The sequence below is a fragment of the Hirundo rustica genome, chromosome 6 (assembly GCF_015227805.2).
Source record: "Hirundo rustica isolate bHirRus1 chromosome 6, bHirRus1.pri.v3, whole genome shotgun sequence".
NCBI classification, from domain to species: Eukaryota; Metazoa; Chordata; class Aves; order Passeriformes; family Hirundinidae; genus Hirundo; species Hirundo rustica.
In genome coordinates this window covers 19,603,255-19,613,166 of record NC_053455.1, presented here as the reverse complement: position 1 = coordinate 19,613,166, position 9,912 = coordinate 19,603,255, and the positions used below count along the sequence as shown (strand labels likewise).

The 9,912-nt window shown below is 37.4% G+C and overlaps 1 long non-coding RNA gene across 1 annotated transcript; it reads right to left on the bottom strand.

The window, feature by feature from the left end:
* Window positions 1–940: 940 nt before the first annotated feature.
* On the bottom strand, window positions 941–9,641 carry LOC120754590 (uncharacterized). Its single transcript, XR_005701479.2, has 3 exons — window positions 9,543–9,641; window positions 3,588–3,665; window positions 941–1,164 (listed from the first exon to the last, which is right to left on the bottom strand). It is a non-coding gene; the product is annotated as an uncharacterized LOC120754590 (long non-coding RNA).
* Window positions 9,642–9,912: the final 271 nt, after the last annotated feature.

Genomic DNA, 9,912 nt, shown 5'->3' with positions numbered 1-9,912 from the left:
TGTTCCAGTGCTTCACTGCCCTCACAGTAAAGAATTTCTCCCACATATCTAATCTAAATCTGCTCTCCTTCAGTTTGAAGGCATTCCTTCTTGTCCTGTCAATACAGGCTCTTGTAAAAAAATTCTCTCCTTCTTTCTTGTAGGCTCCTTTCAGGAACTGGACAGCCACAGTTAAGTCACCCCAAAGCCCTATCTTTTCCAATTCTCTCAGCCTTTCCTCATAGGAGAGATGTTCCTACCTTTTGATCAACTTGGTGGCTCTCCTCTGGACTTGTTCCAACATGTGCTCAACCTTCTTATGCTGTGGCCCCCAGAGCTGGATGCAGCACTCTCACTAGAAGGGAGAGAGAGGAAGAATCCCTGCCTCCTGGTCAGGCTATTTTTGATGCAGGCCAAGTTTGGTTTTGATGTTGAACTTTGGCTTTCTGAGCTGTGAGTGCACAGTGCCGGGTCATGTCCAGCCTCTCACCTGACAGTGCCCACAAGTCCTTCTCAGCAGGGCTGCTCTTGATCTGTTCACCCTTAGCCTGTGTTGATACTAGGTGTATCTGATCCGGATGCAGCACTTTGCTCTTGGTCTTTATAAACTTCATGAGATTCTCATGGACTGACATCTCAAGCTTGTCCAGGTGACTCTGGATGGCAACCTGCACTTCAGATGTGTCACCACACTACTCAGCTTGGTGTTATCTGCAAATCTGTTGAGGGTGCACTCAATTCCTTCAGTCTAGTCATTAATGAAAATATTAAGTAACACTGACAATACAGACCCCTTAAGGACACCACTTGTCACTGGAGACCATTGGGACCCTGAGCTGGTAACCACTCTGCTCTGAATGGGACCATCCAACAAAAATCTTATCCATCTATTAGTCCACAGAGATCTACAGCTAGAACTGATCATGTTACCCAAGGTTCTCTTTATAATAATTGTAGGGACATCTCAAACACAACATAGCCACCAGCAGGTTGGTTTTTTTTAATGCACATTGTTGAAGTACTAGAGTATTCATGCTGTAAAAGAGCCAGTGGGAGCTGCTTGTAAGGGAGTTCTGTTGTACATTTGATAGGACAGTGATAGAAAATGATTCGGACATCCCGTCATTCTTCTTGTGCCTCCATCTGTGGTAACTTGGAGGAATTTTGGCAGGAAACCCTAAAGTACTGAATATGGGAGAGGAAAAATAGTTCAGCATTTGGAAGTTAAGCATCAAAGCTCATACAAAATACATCCAATGATTGCCATTATATTGGATACAAGCTAATATACCATCTGTATGCAAAAATTTGCTGCTCTACACCATTGCTTATTCATTCATTCAGAGATAATAAGATTGTTTAATGATGATCTTCATGCCACAGAAACATTAATCTGCAGGGCACAAAAAATGAAACAAAACCAGAAGAACACATCCCCTCTCATCACTCAAGGGAGAATGGATGATTTTTCTCAAATATGACAAAATGAGTGTTTGCACCACTAATACACCTATTAAATATAATACAGGATCCATCCATCTTATGAGTAGTTTAAGCATCATATTTTTGTTGGAAGATTTCAAACTCTTTGTTTTATAAAATATTAAATAATCTAATTTGCATGGGCCATCCATAAAACAGGGTTTGACTATGTTACTTTACTTAAAAGGATTGTAGCTGAATTGGTCAATTCTAGAGAGAATTGATCTTAAATGGAATTCACCAGGCCTGTGAATTCATTATAAGTACCTGGAGAGACACAATTTGAAATCTGAAATATTTATTTGAGGCTTAAACACATCAATAACTTGAAAGGTCTAATTCTCTTTTTCAGCAGTTTAGAGTCTAAAACATTCAGAAGCTCCTCCCCCCCCCCCCCCCTTTTTTTTTTTTTTTTGTCACATTTAATTAAAATTCATAAAGAAAAGACCTAGAAAAAGTTGGCCTAAATAAATATAAATCTAGGTGGATTTTTATTTGAATACCTTTAGATAATGACAACTTAGCAAAAAATTAAAACACAATTTGACCCAACTGATCTTTCATTCAGACCTTGGGAAGATCATTCCCTGAGCTATTCTCATCTTTTAGTTGCTAGTCATGACTTCTTTTTTAATTTAAAATAGCAATTCTGGAAACTCATGAAGATTTCTTACTATTGCTTGGAAATCCAAAAAAATCAGTCGTGTAAAAAGCAGCAGGTCTGCCATACACATTCCAGACCCTGGAAATCCTGAACAATCCTGTTGACTGTGAGTAGATTAACAGCGTGTTATGTGTAGAGAATGTCCTATGTCTTGGAAGCGGTGATTAATGAACTTACACTGCATAGTTGCCATGTGCCTGTACAATATGCCTGACAGCTGGGGAAGTATCAGGTATATCTTTGTGCATGTGTGACTCCCTGGTACATCACATACCTGAAAAATTTGGTGTGTTTCGAAGTCTGGTTTTACAGCGCAGGCACAGACCAGCTGTGATGCATGTGCACGGTATTTCTGGTGCCTCCAGGCATCACAAACTTGCTGCACATGAGTAACTCTGTACAATCATCTTAGTTTTTAAGAAATCCCAGACAGTCCTCATTCCTCCTCAGAAGGACTGTCTGTAAGGAAGTTAATGTTGACACTGTCTGTGTTTGACTCATCCAGAACAGTGCTGACAAAAACATCCATTTCAAATCATTTGTGAATAGATTTCAGCATTTGGCTGGCACATATCACTGTTTGTCATATGTAAGTAAGAAACCAAGATAGTGCCATCTTCACAGTCCTGTCTTCTCATTTTACTCTTCAGTCAATAGACTTCTGAAAATTAAGAGGAGCTTTTTTTAAAAATTTTATTTTTGTGTTAAAATTAATTTCTCTAATGCTATTGAAGTTTCTTTTCCTTTAATTCAAGAATGATGGGAAAGATAAAGGTCACTTATTGTTAATGTCAATAACTGTTAATGTCAATAACTAATTTGTATTGAATAGATATTTGTATATATATTTTTTCTCAGTAATAACTGAGAAAATAATTCAGAAACTCTACAGCTTTAACAGTACTCACATTAAGAAAGGCAATTTAATTACCTTACAACCATTTAGGTACTGACCTGTGCTGAATACAGGGGGACTGACCTAGTCCTGCTGGACACACCATTCCTGATACAGGCCAGGATGCCATTGGCCTTCTTGGCCACCAGGTCACAGTGCTGGCTCATGTTCTGCTGTCACCAGCACTCCCAGGTCCCTTTCTGCCTGGACACTCTCAAGCCACACCATCCCCAGCCTGTAGCACTGCAGAGGGCTGTTGTGGCCAAACTGCAGGACATGGCACTTGGTCTTGTTAAACCTCATATTGTTGGATTCAGCCCATGTATTCAGTCTATCTGGGTTCCTCTGCAGAGCTGTGATGAGTTTTTTACTTTAATAGGTTTACAGCATAAATTAAGAAGTCATTTGGCTAAAAAAAATATTCAGTTCAGAAATGTAGATTTGGACAATGTAGTTTAATTGTTTGTGTCATGTAAACGTTCAGATTTCTTTCATGTGCTGTTTACTTTGTATTTTAGTTTGATACGTTTTGTAACATTTTCATCATTGTTAATACTTTTTACTTACCTTTCACATTCTTCACCTTCAGTTTGATACATAAGTGTCTCATCTCCTGTTCTCTTGCTTTCCTTGGAATTTTTGCTTCTAGAAGAGATATCATTAAGCAGCTGAAAAGAAAGCAATTTTCTATCAACAGTTCTAACCCCTAAAACTGTTTCCAAAGTGTGTTCCCCATTTAGTGCATGAAAGTATAGAATGTCCATTTATTTTTTTAACAGATAGGGAAAGTAAATTACAAGGTTTGAGGTTTGACAATGGACTTTGCCCTACAGCTTTGGGAATCATTGGCCTAGAAGCTGGCATTTCTGTGGTTCTAAAGAATATAGCTCTTATGGAAAGGGTAGTCAGATTAAAAATAGACAGTTCTTTGGGCAGATTTGTGTTAGTCCCCAGGCTGGTCTTGTAATTGAGGAAAAAATTAAATTGGATTAGCTTTGAATTTGTCTTGACATGCCATGATGATCAAGCAAAGGCAGTGGAGCATGGGGTGATCAATCATACTTTAAGTGAAAACAGAATATACACATTTGATATATGTTATATCCATTTCTTAAATGCATTTAATCTCTCATGGTTACAATCAAGGCATGAACCAGATATTTTTTCTTTAAGCTGGACACGGAAAATTATAGCCTACAACTTCAGAGCAGCAAGATAGATTCAGCCAGAAATTATTCTCCTTTTTTTTTTCTTTTTTTCTTTTTTTTTTTTTTTCCCATATTCAATAGCAAAGTGATTCTCTTTGTGCAATTAAGCTGAATATTCAATAGAGAAACTGAAATAGAATAATCACTGAACAATTTGTCTAGGAATTGTGCCATGAGAGGAACAGCTATTGTGATATCCCAGGAACTAAATGTGCTGGAAAATTAATTTTTCTTTTATTCTGGAACATCTCCTTGGATCTACTGAGTTTATGAGTGCCCTTTTTTCTATTTGAACTTAATTTAAAAAGAGGTGCTCGATATCTCTCATGTGGTGCTTTATTTTGTATAGTGTCATAGCTTTAAATGGAAAGAATGATCTTGCACTGTGTAGTGAAAGTTTTATAAAATAAATTCAAAACATCTTTCATTTTTGAAGTCTGGAGCCTGATAAAAGGGACAGTCTTCATTCAGTTAATTATGAATGGCTAAAAATTACATATGTAGTCCTGAAGAATGGAGAACCACTCTAAGAATACCAACTTATGTAAGATATAACATTTATTTCATTTAGGCAAAATTTTTCCAACACTTTGACCCTAGTTTACCTGTGAGAAGCTGTACACATATTGGAGACCTTAGAAAGCTTTTCTTAAGCTAGTCTGTACATATCTTCACCATTTCCTACTAATAGCTTTTTGTCTGATTATTGTTTACCTGAAGGTTGTTTCTGCATTGCACCATCTTTATTGTGCTGGGAATTTTCTGTGAACTAGGTTTAAATATTACAGTAAAAAATATCATGTGAGTTTTTGAAAATAAGTATAAAACTACTTCAGTGACATTTTAACCTGAACTGGACTCTTCCTAACTGTTACAATACAGTCAAGAGCTGCCAAAGTAACAATTCCTTAGAATTAACATTCTTCAAAGTATAATGGTATTAACTGTCTGTACTAAAATAAAAATGGAATTAAATATTACTGGCAAGTAGTTTGGAGAACTCAAGACTAGAATGGGATATAATGAAAAGGAGGTAGCTGTGGTTCTGCTCCCCCTAAGGGAGAAAATAATAACAAATCTAAGATATGATGATGGAGCAGGACAAAACTCCACCTGAAATGTATTTCAGTAATTCACAGATTACATTAATTTTTAGCTAGCTAGCTAGATTGATGGAAATATTTAAAACACTTTTCAATGTTTTGTTTACATGCAAGTAGTTCCAAGTGGCTTTTGTAGGTATTTTACTCAGGCCGTTTGGATTCGGTAAAAATACAGGTATTCAAAATAAAGATCATCAAGTCATCCCTCAGAAAACACAGTTCAGATAATATAAAATATTACAACATAATCCTGTTTTAAACTCCTGGCTCAGAACTATTCCAAAAGACATTACCACTGTATTGTTAAGAAAAATTATTTTTTTAAACTTTTTTCTCTCCTTTTTGAAAATTTCTCCTGTGTCTCATGAAGGGTTTACATTTCACGTTTACTGAAAACTTGGATAGTCATCACTTAGATTTTCTAAATATATTTTTTATTCTGTGAAGTTTATTTCCACTTCCTGTGGACAGAATAACAGAGAAAACATATAGGCAGGCAATACTCCCTACACTGGTTGCTAGAAAAAAACAAAGAAAGAAAGAAAGAAAAAAAAGTAGCTTTAAATTGGAATTTCTTCACCTTTTAAATAAGACTGTGCTTTTGTTACCTTTTTTCTCTTCAGTATGAGTGGATTGGTTCCCAATGCCTTTTAAAGACTTTAGCAAAAAGAACAGCTACATCTTTTAAGGCCTACGTCTTTTGAAATGTCACATATAAAAGATTAAAATTATTGCTCTGTAGTAGAAGATTAGAAGAAAAAGAAACCCAACAAAACAACCAGAGAAAAACCACAAGGAACTATCATACTGAACAACACTCTCATGCTGAAGCGCAAATGATGAAATGACAACCTAAAAGGAAAGCATTTTTTCTGGAAAATACATTCTTAGTATACTTCTCATTATCTGAGCATCCAAAGTAAGTCAGGATGAGATGCTTCTTTCTCATGCAAGTAGTGTGACAAACTTAAAAGATTAGCCATAACTATACAGCATTTTCTCATGTATTTGCTAATCTACAGTTGTTTCAGTGGAGAATAAAGTAATTATTATAGTTAGCATGAGTCTTTTGTGTAGTTCCCTGACAGGACAATGCTATTGAATCATCCATTTCACTGGTTACTATGGGATTTGTATTTAAGGTATATTCATTGTCTTAGTTTTTGCTAGACATCTGAAGGTTGTAGTGAACTGCTTAATTGCTGAGTATTTCAGTTTCTTACATGGTGAAGTTGAGATGAAGCTGAATATGACATTCTAGAATACATTCTATATTTACAAACCTTTTTATCAATGGTAAAATTAGAAATGTAAACACTGTTCACAGAATGAAGAAATATCAATCACATTAGATTGAAGTCTTTATAAGATAAAGATCTTTTCCATATGGTGCCAAGATACTAGAGCTTTTAAAGAAGGAAGTAACTCATAATTCATATCTTTTATGCTGAGCCTGGGAAGATCAGACGCACCAACTCATTCTTGTGGCATTATATCTGAGATAGTAACAATTGTGAGTTCACCTAATTTTGACATCAGGTATTTATTTATAGGAAGATTTGATTGTGTCTATTTTAGGCCCAATACTAATTTATGACATAACAAAACTACTTAGTTACTGAGTCAGCTTTTCTCAGTTTTTGAAGTACCCTGTTGTCTTGATGTAAAAGAATCCTAATGCTAGAACAACCAATGACAGATACATTGTTTTGAGATCTTTATATGGTCCTGTCTTTTTTTTTACTTGGTGGCAGAAGACATTGTAGAAAGAACAAAGTTGCTGTATCAAGGAGGACTCTTCTTTTATGCTGTTTTGCATAACCAGTAATAAACGTGGAAGAGCAAGAGAAAGACAATGAGTTAGGTTAGCTGGCCACAATTTATGCTTTGTGTGGGTCACTGTAACGTAATGCTCATGCCACTGGTCAATATAGTGGATCCTTATTTTTTAGAGGGTTATGCTTCACCAACAAGCAGTGACAACTTGAGAATTTTGTGGCCTTCAAACCGAACCAATCTGTTTGTCCTTTCCAAAGTCCCTAATGTAGCTGGATGGAAGAGACACAAGAGTCACTCCAAGCCAAAATTTTTTTTTTTTAAATATATATATAATATTATTAGTTATAAAAAATAATTTTGATTTTAAAGTCTAAAATATCTGTCTTTTTAAAAACAGACAATTAGAGCACTGTACCCTTGATATTCAACTACTACTGCAGTTACTTTGCTCTTTGTACAATTCCAGGATTTGTTAATTAAAAGTTAGAGAAGCAAAATTAAGGTAATTGAAATTCACCTTACTTTTGAAAAAATATTTTAATAATGGAAAATAAGGAAGATTGGTTGAAACTCACTAATAGGTGAGTTTCAAATGAGTCAGCATTATATTAGAAACAGGGAAGAGGCATAGATTCATTTAAGTTGAAAAAAACTCTGAAACCATTGAGTTCAACAGTAAAACCTGCAGTGCCATGCCCACCAACTAACCATGTCCCTAAATACCACAGCTACACATCTTTTAAATCCCTCCAGAAATGATGACTCAACCACTTCCTTGGGCAGGCTGTACTAGTGCATCCTGTTTGTGCACCATTTCTGTTCAGAAACTTTTCCTAATATCCAATGTAAACCTCTCTTGGCACAACCTCTTTTCCTATCTCTTGTTACTTGGGAGAGGAGACCAACTCCCACTTCACTGCGACCCAGTAGTTGCAGAGAGAGGTAAGGTTTTCCCTGAGCTTCTTTTTCTCCGGACTGAACACTCCCAGCTCCCTCAGCTGCTCCTCATAAGACCTGTGCTCTAGGCCCTTCATGACCTTTGTTGCCCTTCTCTGGACACACTCCACCACATCTCAATGTCCTTCTTGTGGTGAAGATCCCAGAACTGAACACAGGATTCAACATGTGGCCTCACCAGTGCCAAGTACAGGGGGACAATCACTGCCCTGGTCCTTCTGACCACACTGTTGTTGATACAGGTCAGGATTAGGTTCTCTTGCTTTTGATCCCCAGGTCCTTTTCTGCTGGGCAGCTTTCCAGCCTCTCTTCCTCAAGCCAGTAACAGAGCCTGCGGTTGCTGTGACCAAAGAGAAGGACCTGGCACTTGGCCTTGTTGAACTTCACACCAACGTCCTCAGTCCATTGATCCAGCCTCTCCAGATGCCTCTGCAGAGCCTTCCTGCCCTCCAGCAGATCAACACTCCTGCTCAACTTGCTGTCATCCACAAGCTGATTGAGGGTAAACTTGAGCTCTTTCTCCAGATGATCAATAAAGAGATTAACGAGAACAGGCCCCAGTACTGAGCCCTGGGAAACAACACTTGTGACAGGCCATCAGCTAGATGTAATTCCATTTACCACCCCCCTTCGGGATCAACATTTTATCCAGATTTCAACCCAGCAAAGAGTGCACTTGTCCAAGCCATGAGCAGCCTGTTTCTCCAGGAGAATGATGTCAGAGGCAGTGTCAAAGGCTTTGCCAGCATTCAGGTAGAGAGCATACATAGCTTTTCTCCCATGCAAAAAGTCCAATGGCTTCAGAGTTCATAGTTACTTAAGCTTTTTTCCTCCAAAATTTGCTGTCCTTTATAAAAACATGCACATTCTGAATATACAATTTAGAGTACTTTTTCATTTTGGAAACTGGATATTTTTCTTATTTATTATAATAAAACTGTAGAAAAAATACAGACCACTAGTTTCCATAATTTCAGCAATTTCTTTTTCAAATTTGTCTTTAATATCAAATCCCTAGCTTCATAATGGAAGAAATCAGAAAACACCAAATGTACTGGATAGGATGAACTGGGTACCCGCTTGGGAAGCCTGTCTCACTGCCAGCATCTGGAACAGCAGAATAAAGCAAATCATGCCTCATCCCTGGCAGTGTTCAAGGCCAGGTTGGATGGGGCTTTGAGAGACCTGCTGTAGTGAAAGATGCTCCTGCCCATAGCAGGGGGATGTTTGAATCAGATGTTCTTTAATGTCCCTTCCAACACAAACCATTCTATGATTTTATGATATAGCTAACAACAACAACAACAACAAAAACACCAAAACAAACAAAAAAACCCCACAAACAAACAAACAAACAAACAAAAACCCCAACCACAAAACAAAACAAAACAAAAAAGTGAATACTGACTGTTGGGAAGAAAGGGTTAAACTGTGATATTCAACAAGAAAGAGAGAATAATTTTGCTCAAAATTACCTTGCAGGTGAGACTGCTAAAACTGTCAGTGTGTGCAGGTTACATTTTTTATGCCTTGTGTTGTTCCTCTGGTTCCTGCTTTGAGAAGTAGGACTCCTGTGGAGAGATAACACACTTTCACAGGCATGCCCAAAGCCTTTTGTTACAGTAAGGCTGAAGGGAGCCCCTGGATCCCCCTCCCTTGCTAGGATGAGCTGAGCCAAACGGAACCTGGGTCTCCCTGTGTCTCTGCCACCTGATGTTGTTAGTGAGGTAATGAAATAAACACACTCTTTGCATTTCAGCTGTGGTTTGATGGTAGCCCTTGGTTACCTGTATGTGTTAATTCACACACTGAATATACGATGACAATATTTTCATTAATAGTAAT